We start from the raw sequence: 13,151 nt of genomic DNA, 5'->3' as shown, positions 1-13,151 counted from the left end.
GCCCTTGGTCTGTCCCTGTAATGATAGCGGCAGGCCTATTGTCTACCCCATACCCATACCCTGCCTCCCATCTCAGGAATCTCCCCATTACTTTGTTTTATTTTCTCCAGAACACCTAATGCTGTCTGAAATTATTTATGTGCCTACTTGTGTCATCACCACTGCCTTTCCCCATTAAAATGTAAACCCCAGAGAACAGGTCTTACTCAATGCTGTTTAGCCAGTACTCAGATGAAGTAGGTGCTTAATATTTGTGGGATGAGTGGATGGGCAAATGCACTGAGGAGAAGGAGACTTGCAGGGGGGCAGAGGTGTTTCACTGTGTGTGGGGAATTTGGAAATGTGGGTCTTTGTGTAAGCTCTGCCACCAACCCTTCCCCACTCTGGAGAATTGGAATAAGAGTCCCTGTGGCCTCTTTAGGTTTTATGTTTCTAAGATATTCCAGGAAAGGGGGAAACCCTAGTGGTTCCTGGCCAAGAGGCTCCTATTGCTAACTTTATTAATTATCTATTGATGTCTATCAAATTACCCCAAACTTAGCAGCTTCGAACAACATGCATAGATTATTAAACAGCTTTTGTGGGTCAGGAATCTGGGAGCGGCTTAGCTGGGTGATTCTGATTCAGGATCTTTCATGAAGTTGTGGTTTCATGGGCCTGGGCTGCCATTACCCGAGGGCTCACCCACAAGGCCATTGCTGGAGGCGTGGGGTCCTTGCTGGCTCTTGGTAACAGGCCTTGGTTGCTGACCATGTGGACTTCTCCAGAAGGTCACTTTAGTGTTTTCATGACAAAGTGACTGGACCCCCTAGAGCAAGTGATCCAAAAAAGGGAGAACAAGAGGAAAACAAACGCTTTTTTTTCCCCCTGTGTTGGAAGTGACACACCATCGCTTTTGTCTTATTTGCGGGAAATGAATCACCAAGTACAACCCATGCTGAAGGACTGGGGGATTAAGCTCTACTTTTTGAAAGAAGGTGTATTTGTAGATATGTTTTTATTTTTAATTTTTTTACTTTAAAAAAAAGTTTATTTTTTGAGAGAATGTGCGTGAGCATGAGCAGGGAAGAGGAAGAGAGAGGGAGAGAGAGAATCCCAAGCAGACTCTGATCTGTCAGCCTGGGGCCTGATATGGGGCTCTAACCCACAAACTGTGAGATCATGACCTGAGCCAAAATCGAGGGTCAGACGCTTAAACAACTGAGCCAATATGTTTTTTTTTAATTTTATTTTTTATTTTTTAAAATTTACATCCAAATTAGTTAGCATATAGTGCAACAATGATTTCAGGAGTAGATTCCTTAGTGCCCCTTACTCATTTAGCCCATCCCCCATCCCACAACCCCTCCCGTAACCCTCAGTTTGTTCTCCATACTTATGAGTCTCTTCTGTTTTGTCCCCCTCCCAGATTTTATCTTACTTTTGTTTCCCTTCCCTTATGTTCATCTGTTTTGTCTCTTAAAGTCCTCATTGAGCCGATATGTTTTATTTTTTTTTAATTTTTTTTTTTTTTTTTTTGAGACAGAGAGAGACAGAGCATGAACAGGGGAGGGTCAGCAAGAGGGAGACACAGAATCTGAAACAGGCTCCAGGCTCTGAGCTGTCAGCACAGAGCCCGACGCGGGGCTCGAACTCACGGACCGCGAGATCATGACCTGAGCCGAAGTCGGCTGCCCAACCGACTGAGCCACCCAGGCACCCCTGAGCCAATATGTTTTAAACCATCGTACTGGCCGAGACAGGTATGTCTTACTTCCAGGTCTAACCTTCCTCTCTGCTCTTTTCATCATCACCTCTTGTTTGTCTTGGGCCTTTGAATCTTTCCCTATTTTCTCTTTACGTTGCTTCTCCTATTTTCTCTGGCCACAGAAGTACACAGATTGCTGGCATTCTCAGAAGTCCCTTTCATTCCTAGTTGTTATCCCTACGTTCTAGGATGCATCTCCCAAGAGGGTCCCTCCTCCTCCTGCTCTCTCTCTCTCTCTCTCTCTTTTAAAGTTTATTTGTTTTTGAGAGAGAAGGAGAGAGAGCTCGTAAGTGAGGATGGGGCAGAGGGAGAGAGAGAATCCCAAGCAGGATTTGCGCTGTCAGCTTCAGAGCCTGACGCGGGGCTTCAACCCATGAAATGCGAGATCATGACCTGAGCCCACATCAAGGGTTGGACGCTCAACCAATTGATCCACCCAGGCATCCCCCCTCTTTTTTTTTAAAGTTTATCTATTTGTTTTGAAAGAGAGCACACATGCATGAGTGGAGGAGGGACACAGAGAGAGAGAGAAAAAAAATCCCAAGCAGGCTCCACACTGTCAGCCTGGAGCCTGGCATGGGGCTCAAACCCACAAACCTTGAGATCATAACCCAAGCTGAAACCAAGAGTCAGATGCTTAACCAACTGAGCCACCCAGGTGCCCCAGCCCCCTGCTCTTTTGGTCTTGCTCCTCCTGCCTTCCTCTCTGAACATGGGCATTCCCTGATACCCTTTTGTTTTAAATTGACCTGTTTCCAGGGTACCCAGTCCCATCTTTCCTGCTCAGCATGCCCAGACCCATGCTAGTACACCAGGGCTCTGAGTATGTTACTCTCCCTGCTCAGAAACTTTTAAGAGCTCCCCTTGGTTTCAGACATAGGAATGGACTTTTCAGCTCAGCATCACTAGTCTCACAGTATGTGAGGTTATGGTGCTTTGATGTTTAACCTGCAAGGGGCTTGAAATCCCAAGATCTGAGGTGAAATCCTACATGTGTCACTTACTCCTGATGTGACCCTGGGCAGGTTGCTTCACTTGAATAAGCCTGTGTTTTCTTGTCTCCTAAAGCAAAACAGCATTATTTCCAATCAAGTATCTTGATTATTAAATTAAATAATATATATGAAGTATTTGTTCACATTAAATCATAAGCTACACTGTAGCTGCTATCATTATTATCCCATATAAAGGCGCTTAGCAAAAAGTGCGTGGCACAAAGTAAGTGCTCAACAAATCAGTGCTTTCCCAAGGCGTTACTTGAGTGTGTCCTGCTGGTGTTACTTTTATTTTAAAATGATTTGTTCCAGTTTCTTTTCATTTATAACAAGTGACAGGACTTCCAGATGTATATGTTAATGCATTTACTTTATATCCGAGATTGGCAAACTTTTTATTTCTGTATAGGGCCAGAGAGTAAACATTTTAGACTAGGTCATGTATGGTCTATGTCACAACTATTCAACTCCACTGTCACAGCACAAAAGCAGCCATAGACCATGTGTAAATAAATGGGCACGGCTGTGTCCCAAAAAAACCCTTTATCATTGGGCACTAAAATCCGGATTTCATACAGTTTTCACAGGTCATGTAATATTATTCTTCTTTTGATTTTTTTCTCAACCATTTAGAAATATAAAAACTATTCTTAGCTGGTGGGCTATACAAAAACAGACGGTGGGGTAGTTGGTCTGTGGGGCCATTTTTGACCCCTGATACAGTGTTCATTATATTTACATAGGGGTGCCTGGCTGGCTCAGTTGGTAAAGCATGTGACTCTTGACCTTGGGGTTGTCGGTTCGAGCCCCACGTTGGGTGTAAACATTACTTAAAGATAAAATCTTAAAAAAATTTACATAACGCAGTGAGCTGATAAGGAATGATGTGACGTGGAGTACAGATGATATGTGGATCTGGAGAATATTCAGACAGTGGTACAGGAATAATCTAAGTTGTGGCAACACATCAACAAGTGTTCAGCCCATAAAGCTGAACAATCTGGTTCAAAGCCGTCCACCTGTACTTCTTTGAGGGCCCAGCCAAACTGGGCTTCTATTTGCCCAAGCACACGTTGCACACGTCCCAGTCTCTTGGTATGGAATACCCTCTCTGAGTTGGTTTTACTCACAATACTTCTGACACCAAATGTGTGGGATTTTTCCACTGGAAAAACCATTCCTGGCTTTAGGAGACAAGAAAACACAGGCTTATTCAAGTGAAGCAACCTGCCCAGGGTCACATCAGGAGTAAGTGACACATGTAGGATTTCACCTCAGATCTTGGGATTTCAAGCCCCTTGCAGGTTAAACATCAAAGCACCATAACCTCACATACTGTGAGACCAGTGATGCTGAGCTTGTCTGATACCAAATGGATGTCCCACAACTCAATTCAATTCTGACACTAACTCCCTGGAGCCAGCATCAGATTTCATAGGTTTAAGGGCTCAGTTCCACAAGGATGCCCCCAATTCAGATACCAGTTGCAAGGAATGGGTACCAAGGTACCCACACTTCTGTCTGACTCGGCTGAGAAGTCATGGCTTCCCACAACCCCTCCTTTCAGGTTCAGTAATCTGCTCAGATGGTTCACAAAAGTCAGGGAAGTGCTGTGCTCACCATTCCCAGTTTACTATAAAGGATATTATAAAGGATACAAAAGAACAGACAGATGGAGAGGTACACAGAGTGAGGGATGGAAGGGTCTGGAACACAGGTGCTTCTGTCAGGGACAAGGACCAAATACAAATCTTTCATATTTCTTTTTATATATTTATTTGTATATCATGATGTCACACCTTCCCATTATGCTCACTAAAATCACATCCTTTAAAGGCTATATTAAATGCCACCTCTGTCAAAAACCTGCCAGTGATTCCTTCCTACCCCCTACAAATGCTATGTTCCCTTCTCTTCACGCCCTTTTCTCTCAGCAACAGCTTGTTGGCACCTCCATTATTGTATTATAGTTATTTGGCTATTTATCTTACTTAAAATCAAGGTTCTTGCAGTCTGGGACCTTGTCTAGCTAGGATCCCACAGTGCCTGGCACACAACACGCACTCAGAAAGCATTTCTTGAGTTTTGTTTCCTTGAATTGAAAATGGGCTTTGACGTTATTGTGGCCCCTGTGTAACTGACATAATGGAGTGAAAGAGATTAGCTAGTCAAAAATATAGTAAATAGAGCAGGCCTGGTGGGAGGCTGAGGAGGGGAAAGGCCTTTGGAACATGGGGCTAACAGAGAGTCTGGCTCGCTCTGCAAGATGGCATGGCTGGTCTATGTTATTGAGACCTTAGGCAGGAAACGGGTCTGAACAGAGAGAAAAGTAGGGCTTCCTAGAGCTTCCCACGCATCTGAGAGGCTAAGCAAAGAGCACAGTGAAATTCAGCGGCTGGCTCCCTCTGGGCCTCAAGAGAGCTGAGGTCTGAGAAGGCCTCATGATACACATCGTGCCCCAGTTCCGCGGAGTGAATCAGTCTCTGAAGCAATTGGCAATCAGCCTTAATCACGAGCCACATCTCGCAGGTTCGGTACAGACGAGCTTTGTCATTTCTCTGAGGGAATCACTGCCATTTCTCTTCCAGGCTCAGAGCAGTTCTCCCTGCCCCATCTAGGCCTGATGAGATGGCAATTTAAACCGCTCCGATTACCAGGTTTCATTAGGTAAGAAGGACCGATTAAGCAACAGTGGCCCAAATAACCTTAGGGGTACAGACACTTTTTCAAAGCCAGCGGAAGTCTTGCCAAATTAAAGGATGTCAGGATGAGATACTATGAATATCAGTTTCCTTCTCTTTGGCAGTGGAGAGGATTAATTAAATGCTTGTGAAGTGCTTTGAAAGTTTAAGCTGTTAAGAATTATTGTTCTGTGTAATAGGGAAAAAATAGAATTCTTGGCTCATTAAAGCTGTAATGTTGTAAGCCTGAGTGCTTTTCTCAGGATATCTTTGAGAGCTACATTTTTATTAAAAGAAATAAAGAAGAAAAGAAATGTCTATGAATACACATATACACCTGGAAAGTCAGCCGGGTTTATCAATGTTTCTGTTGATTAAGGGGTGAACAGCAAGACGCTGTTTCTTACTGACTACCAAAGAGACAGTTATGAAGAATCAATTATTCAAATGTGTAGGGACAGTCGCACTAAAATATTAGCAGGCAGGCATTTGCTTTCTCTTGAGGGACTAAAAGGCTATGAGATTCCATGCATGTAAACATGCAGCTCAATGAGCTTTGATGGCCTCTTCAGTCCTAACGTCCTGACTAAACCAGGAAGACATCCTTCTGCCTTCACTTTGTTGGCTGATTTGCCCAGGGACGGTTTTTGCTTTGTATCCAGATGTTCTGTGATATTTGAAAGGGTGCCATCCTAGTGGGCTGTCACTTCTGTTTCCATCTTTGTTGACTGAGGGCTTATACTTCCTTTTGTGTCTGTGCTAGCTTCCTAGTGCTGCTAGAGCAAATTACTATAAACTCAGTGGCTTAAAACAACACAAATGTATCTTCTTACGGTTCTGGAGGTCAAGAAGTCTAAAATCAGTCTCACTGGGCTAATGCCAAGGTGTCTGCAGGGCTGGTTTCTTCTGGAGACTCCTGGGGAGAGTCTGTTTCCTTGCCTTTTCAGCTTTCTGGACTCCACCTGCTTTTCCTGCTCAAGGCTCTTTCCTGCCACCACTCTGATCTCTGCTTCTGTCCTCACATGTCCTTCTCTCTGACTCTCTTCCTCCCATCTTTCCTGATTAAAGACCCTTGTGATTACATGGGACAGTCCAGGATGATTTCCTCATCTCAAGATCCTTAACCCCATCTGCAGAGTCCTTTTTGCCCTGTAAGGGGACATAGTCACAGTGCTGGAGATTACTTGTGGGTGTTTGGGGGGCCATTATTCTGTCTGCCACAGTGCCCATCCCCTTGCCCCCTTCTGTTGTGTTCTCTCTACCCCAGCCAGGCCTTGCCTTAAATGTTTTACATGGATTAACTCATCTAATATTCACAACTACCCTGGAACAGAGGTCTCTAACTATAGATGAGGAAACGAAGGCAACAAGGTTAAATTACTTGTCTAGGGTCACTAATTTAGTACTCAAGTCTAGAACTCACAGACTTTGGACCCACATTGGGCTCCATGCTGGGCATGAAGCCCGCTTGGGATTCTCTCTCTCTCTCTCTCTCTCTCTCTCTCTCTGTCCCTCCCTCTCTCTCTTTCTCTCTTACCCCCACCCCTTTTGCCCCTCCCCTGCTCAGGCTCATGCTCTCTCTCAAAAACAAACAAAAAACTAAACTCACAGACTTTGTCTTTAAAGGCTTGTTGTTGTCTTTATTGTCTTTAATTATAAAAGCAACACAATACAGGTGATTAAAAATAATTCAATTGAAAGTCATTGTCCCTCTCCTTCACTGGGTCTTTATCTGGAACCCCCTTTCCTAGTGGCCATCTGCAACTTCAGTGTTTCACACATTCCTTACACAGTCATTCCTTCCAGTTACACACATTCCTTAATTTTTTTAAGTTTATTTTTGAGAGAGAGAGAGAGAGAGCGAGCATGTGGGGAAGGGGCAGAGAGAGAGAGAGAGAGAGAGAGATTGAGGATCTGAAGCAGGCTCCACAATGAGAGCAGAAAGCCCAACGCAGGACTTGAACTCACAAACCTTGAGATCATGACCTGAGCCAAAATCGGATCCTTAACCGACTGAGCCACTCAATTCTCTCTTTACACCTTAATTTTTTAATTAATATAGATAGTTGTAGGCAGTTGTCCAGATAATATACCATAAACTTTTATTAATTCTAAAATTATTAAAATGGCAAATCCTGAACTTGAAAATAATTCATGTGTAAACCCTTACAGATCAGCACAACTTAGTTGGAACACACAGGCACGGAGCAAAGAGCAAAGCCTTTGGAGTCCAGTGGACTTGAATGTTAACTTTCACTCCACCACTTACTAGTATGTGTCCTTGGAAAAATCACCCTTTCTTGAGTTTCAGTTTCCTCATCCTGAAATGATGAGGAAATATTCCTACATATTCCTAATTTTAAATTAAGTAGTGTGTAAATTTAAGCATGTTACGAGTTCAACAAATGCTAGTTCTTCTAAGAAAGAAGGAAAAGATATCTGCTAATAATGAGTGAAAGCATGGACAAGAAAAACAGTAAATAGATTCCATCTACAACCAGTTTTTAATCACATGGTTCTTGTCTAATAGTCTTCATTTGCTTAACGAAAACTTTGAGGGCCCTGTGCTAGGCACTGCGTTCTTAATGGGGACACAGTGGTGAATGTGTCCTGTCCCTGCCTTTACTCCTTAGCACATAACAGGAAATCAACATATAATTTTTTAAAAGGGCTAAATCCTGATTATAAAGAAAAGATTTGGATCGTTGGAAATGACTATGTGTGTACTGGGGGTGGGGGGAGCAGTGAGGGTGGGCAGGATTTATAGCAAAAGCCTCAGGACGTATACTAGTTGCATTTCAATGATTTAAAGACTGACCTTTGGAAAATAATTGTTAATATCATGTTCTCCCACAGACCACCAGGTGCATACAGGCCCGCAAGATTTTCTAGCTTCTTGCAAAATTTATTGACTAGCTTGTAATCTTTTTCCTGAAGAAATAGATTAAATGCAAGGAGAAAGAAGTTGTGGGCTAATGCGTTTTCTGATCATTTGGGCTTTCTCGAAGTTTCTACAGTTAGTCCCAGTCACCTTTTTAGACATTCATGGTGTATCTCCAATTTCTTCTCTACCATGTTTGGCAGAATTCGTTTTGGATGCTGTTTTAATACAGTCACTAACCCCAGACAGAGAATGACTTGCAACAGGTGTGTCTGATAAAGAAAACATTGTTTCTGCTCTGCTTCAGGCATGTCTGACATGTTGGGGACCTGCTTTCCTTTGCAAAGCTGATAGGAATCTATTTGGGAGGGAGGAGTGCCTCCCAGTTTCAGGCCAGAAAGCCTCTCCGTTTGGCTAGCAGCAGAGTTAAGCTTGGAAGGAAATGCTAACATGTCTTCAGAGCTATCCTGAAGGAGCTAAGCTGAATGATAAATGGGTATTGATGGTCTAACATAAGAGGAGTTAGCAGTCATTTCCTGGGCAGGAGTTCTCTATGACTGCCTGGAAGCAAACAGGCCATCAGTGATTACGGAGTGATGGGTTTGGTCGTGTGAACTGGTCCATAGTAAAACAACTGTATTGACAACTTTGACATTATCTGAGATTGTGTATAATCCATGCAAAGGACAATTTGCTTTGACTACAGGACAGTCTGTATGCCTTGATATTAATGCATTCACCAAATTAGTCAGTGAACTAGTAGAGGCTTGATGGAAGAGAAATTTGAAATATGGGCCTTCTAAAAATTCAGGGATTGCAGAGACCTATTCAGAAATCCACTAATTAGAGCAGCACCACGCAAGGACTAAACAAAAGCAGGATTTGTGCTTTGGGAAAAGGGCAGTGGTGACTGGGGGGAGGGAGAGCTATGCTAAGAGAGACTAAGGCTTTGAGCTTTTGGGAGCATTTGGAAAGCTACTATAGCATTGTATTGTATTGGAGGGACGATATGGAGTATATCTGATAAATATATAACATATAATATAACACAAAATATTTGTAATTTGACTATATATAATTTGAACTCATGTTTCTTAAATTAAGTACACTGGTATGCCCAAAGATCTGGCTAGACAGATGTGTGCAAGTGCTTTTAATTAATAGAACCGTTTAAAAATAGTCATGTAAGGGAATGTGGGGTGAGGAAGAATGTGTGTGTATGTGTGTATTTTTGGAGAATTCCCACGTGAAAGAAATAATGATACCTAATGGTGAACACGATTCAGTTGTTAAAAATCATGGACCAATGTAGTAAAACACTTTCTACCTATTCTACTTGCTCCTACTTCATCTCTTGGGTAGAATCTCACCAGGCATCATGAAAAGAACAATTGTCTTTGAGAAGATGCCAGTGAGTTGGTATCTGACCCATATTAAATATCAGGTTATTATGAGTTCATTTAAGATCCCAAAGTGTAGATGTGTCATCAGTGTCTTCTTTATCCATAAGTAGGAAAGAGGAAAGTCAAGTTGCTTAGTATCACCAGAGCAGTTACTAGGGGTCAGCTACAGGCCTAGCACTGTATGTTTCATTGGAGTAGATGGAATTACCATTTGATGTGATTTGAGGGGAACAGGATGTCTCCCTGCCTTGAAATATTTTCCCTGCATGGCCTGAAAATATTTAGCACTCATCCTGAAATACCATCAAGTAGAGCACTAGTGGGGTTGGCTTTACAGTTTACAAAATGATTTTCTACAGATTAGATGTCCTGGAAGGAGAGTTGTCTTTTTTTATTTTTTATTTATTTTTTAAAAATTTTGATACTGTAAGTAGACTTCACGTCCATTGCGGGGGCCCAACACGGGATTTGAACGCATGACCCAAGATCAAGACCTGAGCTGAGATCAAGAGTTGGAAGCTTGACCAACTGAGGCATCCAGGCACCCCTACAGTTGTCTTTTTATTCAGAAAAGGATGCCTAATTACTTCACAATTGAGCTATTTTCCTTCAAATGTTTAACATTGATAGTAGAGATGTTTGTGTCTCACCTATCAGCTATTCATACCTCCAATAGGAATGAACTAAATCAGATGGAGCCCCTCCTAGATCTGGTTAAGATTAGTACAGATGAAATTAATCAAATGAGATTAGTTTTGCATAACCAGGAAGCTGGAGAAGGAAGAAGTAATTTTGGCTCTTCTAGCTGAGAGCAGACACGATCAAAGCCAAGGAAAGCAAGTGCTAGAATTCCAGGGGCAGAGTTGCTTCTGAGTAGCTGAGGTAAAAGTTCCAACACTTTGAGATTGCTGTGTGGTGTCTCCAGGGAACGCTTTGTCCTGGGAACCCCTGTGGCTTAAAAGAGTCCACCAGCTAATAAGGTGACTTCCCTCCTGTCAGCAGTGGGCCAGGTGAGACTGCTATTTTCAGATGGACAAAATGCTGTTGGATAGGAGACTGGTCAGGGACATAAGGGGGCCAAAATTTGATTTTGGCAAAGCCAGGTGTTTGGAACTTTGGCAAGTTTCATATTGGCAAGTTTTCTTTGGTTAATGCCCATTGCACTGTTAGCACAGGCCAAGAGGTCCTGAGGAGCAATTCCCCAGTGTTGCTCCTCCCCCTTAGGGCCAGAAAGTGACTGCTTGCATCCTTTACAAACCAGTATGAAGCCACGTGACTATTCCCAACACATCACCTGTGAAAATGAAAAACTTGCCTCCAAGCTGCAGTGAAACTGAACTCTGTTGACCTTATAATAACTCCCCACCTCCAAAAAAATGTGAGAGGAAACTGCAGTTTAAATAATGTAAAATTATATTTTGTAGAAGTAATGTTGGGCTTCTATACGTACATATCTGGTATGGGATTGTATTAACAGACAATGTAGGCTAATTTATGGGCAATTGAAAGGATTTTTAAGGGTTATTTTGATTACATATATTCTTCTTTATGGGTGGAATTTAGAACCTAATCCCAATAAGAAATGACACCTTGGCTCTTGGCTCTTCCTCACATCCTATCCTCCCCTAAATCCAACTGATTTCACTCCAGATCCAACTGTCTCTTGAACACCCTCCTGAACATGTTCTTTGCCATCTTTTGGTTCAGGCCTTCATTTCTTTCTTAGACAGATGTGTTCTCCCTGGTCAGCCTTCACTCATTTTGGCCAATCTCCTTAGTTGAGCCCTACATCCCTATCATGTTCAGTTCTGGACATACCATTCTTTTTTGTGATTATGGCTTCCCATATGTTACCGTAGATTGGAAGACCTTTTCCATCTTCCTCTGGACAACTCTTACCCTTTAGCCAAAGCCCAGTTCCAACTTTATCCCTCAGTAAATCCTTTCTTGGCCTCACCAGTCTGAGAAGTATTGTCTATTACATAATTTGGATACCTTGGCCCACAAAGCCAAGATCTGTCCTGATCTCATTGACTTCAGCATTGTCTATACCACATACCCATGACTTGTGCCCTCTCAGTCCCTTCTCCATCCCTCCAAGGAAAAAAAACCCCACAGTGGAGATTGTTTTTCAGTTCCTGCAACTGGGCAGGCTTCTTAGCATGCAAGGCTTTCTGCTGAAATGCTTTTCTCCTTTTCAAGTCTTCCAGTTACCCCACAATGTGGTTAATTCCTTCTAAAACTTCTGTTCTAACTCAATCACCTATCCTATATTATCTATCTGGCCTGTTATGTATCTTCTTGGCATCAGATACCTTTTTATTTCTTTTGTAACATTTTCCACAGTCCTAGTGATATATTTGTGAGATTAATATTTGTGTACCTCATTAGATTGTATGCACTCCATGAATGCAGGGCTAGTGTCTCTATTCTCAGAACTATTCCACTGCATGTCATTGATGGAATGAATGATTGAAGAATAAATGAGTTAATGTCTTCCTGACTAGGTAAGCTCCATGCATGTCCAAGCACAGTGTATGACAGAACATATTAGAATCACTATGTAAATACTTATTGTTGAATAAATGAATGATATAACATATCAATAACTGCACATAACTCAACCAGAGTTCTTCATCTGACTTTTGGGCTTTGGGGACAAGCATAACAGAAGTATATTAGTATTATAGCTTGCAGCTAAGAACATGCGGTCTTTTACTTTCCCAACCTCAAGAAACACTGGATGTGATAATGGTTCCATAGAAAGAGAGCAGCCATAAGTATTAGGTTGAAAACAGAAGTAGAGGTATCAACACACAACAGTCTACAAATTTGTTGAGGGATGCCAGAAATTAGCAGCTTGCATCAGTACCTAAAATAACTGTGTCTTTGGCTTTCGATCTGAAACTTTGTTCTCAGTAAAGTGATTGCATAAAAACTTACCATTCCCAAAGCTTTCCTATTGGTGAGGAGTTTGGAGATAATGGGGAGACTACTCCCTGGATATTTTCTAATACCCCATGTAAAAAGTACCTTCTTAGTTTTCGTATAGAACAGTATTTTTATGGAGCATCTTACATGGAAACCCAGTTTGTAAATGTCTCAGACACTAGTGTTTGCTCAGATATATGCATTGTACCCATCAAAGAACTGTTAATGACTTTTCATTTTTTATTTAAAAAGAAATGCAGTCCCATGAGTGGGACTTCCAGATGAGCAGACACATGGGGAAAGGCGTGCTTTCCACACTACCCACTTTTCAGCTAAAATAAGCCTTTGAAACTCATCCGGGTTTTGCTGAAGAGCTGCTCAAACCAAAGGGAGGGGCTTGGACTTCGTGTTTAGGGGTGGGGTCCCGGTCGGTGGGCGCCGCAGCCGGCTTCTTTTCCTTTGGCAAAGAGTGGAGTTGGGAAGGGTCGGTGGAGGCACTGCGTGAAACCAGCA

At 42.4% G+C, this 13,151-nt stretch overlaps 1 protein-coding gene across 1 annotated transcript in view; it reads left to right on the top strand.

Annotated features, from left to right (window-relative positions):
* The first annotated feature begins 1,719 nt into the window (after positions 1 to 1,719).
* SIAH1 (siah E3 ubiquitin protein ligase 1) overlaps positions 1,720 to 13,151 on the top strand; it is a 42,681-nt gene continuing 31,249 nt past the window's right edge. The window contains exon 1 of the mRNA XM_060650827.2: positions 1,720 to 1,742. The gene's annotated coding sequence lies outside the window, so the exon portion shown is untranslated. The remainder of the gene's footprint in view (positions 1,743 to 13,151) is intronic.

Source organism: Panthera onca, chromosome E2 (genome assembly GCF_046562875.1).
Source record: "Panthera onca isolate mPanOnc1 chromosome E2, mPanOnc1 haplotype 2, whole genome shotgun sequence".
NCBI lineage: Eukaryota > Metazoa > Chordata > Mammalia > Carnivora > Felidae > Panthera > Panthera onca.
The sequence above is the reverse complement of the archived record's forward strand: the minus strand, read 5'-3'. Positions and strand labels throughout refer to the sequence as shown.